Raw genomic sequence first — 1,728 nt, forward strand, 5'->3', positions numbered from 1 at the left:
CTAATGCCTGCAAATAAATCAGTTGATAACACACCAAAAAGTTTTTTTAAATGTTGGTGGATATGCAATAGTGTTATGTTTCCAACCATGAATATTTCATCTATAATTATAAGTTTTTGTTTTTTTTAAGAAATTCTGTACTGTGTCTTCTTTTGTTTAGACATTCCAGAAAGATTATCACTAATTTCTTTAGGAAGGGCAAGCCCAGTATTAACAGTTGTCCATCAATAATTATTGCTGCTACACCTGTTGGTGACAATAACAAAACAGTTGGTAACACAGGGTTAAAAGTAAGATGTTTAAAGTCTCGTATCTTGCATCATCTGTATGATACATTGTTTTAATCAAGTGACTTTTGCCTGCACCACCACCTCCAGTTAGAAAAAAGATAGATTGGTTTTACCTCAACAGGTTTTACACTATTAAAATTTTTTATTAATTGTCTGCACCATGAGAGAACCATATCATTGGTGTCTCATTTCTGAGATTTAAATTTTCCTGATCTTTCATTTAATCAAATGAATATTTCCTGGATTGTTTCTGATTACTTCTAGTGCCTCAGTTATAGCATCAGCGTCAGGTTCAAACTTTGCCCTGTTTTGTTCAATAAAAGCCTGAATGTCAGGTTCATAAAATTTGGATGTGTACATTTGATCAGTACTTCGAAGATCTGTTTCATCTCGCCATGCAAAGTACAACATAAGCAAACTGCTCAAGTGCTAAGCCAGTCTGGCCTGACCAAACAGAAATGAGATATTTACTTTGTTGTCTTCATTTGTCTGTCTAAGATAGGTAGTGATAGTGATCGTCGCTTAGACTTCGTTATGCTGACCGTGGTATTTGCGATGACTGTGGACTCGCTTTCTTCTTGGAACACTATGCCAGGTGTATTGTGAATCGACCCTGCTCCACTCGCAGTTTCAACATTTCTGTCAAAATTGTCCCACCAGAAAGTTGTTGTCAAGTGCTAAGCCAGTCTGGCCTGACCAAACAGAAATGAGATATTTACTTCGTTGTCTTCATTTGTCTGTCTAAGATAGGTAGCAACTCCTATACCGACCTCGCTTGCGTCGGAAAAAGAATGTATCTTTGATTGAACAACTCATCCAAAGTCCCTAGGATGGTAACATCTCGGAAGTGCAATGTCTTCCAAATCATGGAGGGCATCTTTCCATAGATTCCATTCAGTCGTAAGGTTGCTGGGCAGTGGGTCGTCCCAAGCTAAAGGGGTATCACTGTCCTTCTTCCCTAAGATGACTAGTTTTCGAAGTAGAAGTTTTCCCTTCGGGACGACTGGGGTGGCAACTCCGAATGGGTCGTACACTGAGTTGATCACGGAAAGTAGACTTCTACACGTGTATATGGTTGGTTGGGTAGGGCTACACAAAAGGTAAACAAATCTTTTTCTAGGTCCCATTGGACTCCTAAAGATCATTGTGATGGAAGACTATCGAGACGGAAATCTAGGTCTTGAACGCTTTTCCCTCTATCTTCCATGGGTAGTTCTTCCATAACGGCGACAGAATTGGATACGATCTTGTGCAAATGAATTTGAGCAGTCGCTAACATAGCTTGTGCGGATTTTACCAAGGTGATTGCTTCTTTTTCTGTTGACTGCAAAGTAAGCCCCCGTCATCGACATAAAAGTCTTTGTGGACAAAATTCTTAGCGGCTGTACCGAATTCTATCTGTGTTTCTTCGGCTGTCCTTCTCACGCCAAAGGTGGCA

Source organism: Dendronephthya gigantea, unplaced genomic scaffold, assembly GCF_004324835.1.
Source record: "Dendronephthya gigantea isolate DGI-Jeju-01 unplaced genomic scaffold, DenGig_1.0 000262F, whole genome shotgun sequence".
Classification (NCBI taxonomy): Eukaryota; Metazoa; Cnidaria; class Anthozoa; order Malacalcyonacea; family Nephtheidae; genus Dendronephthya; species Dendronephthya gigantea.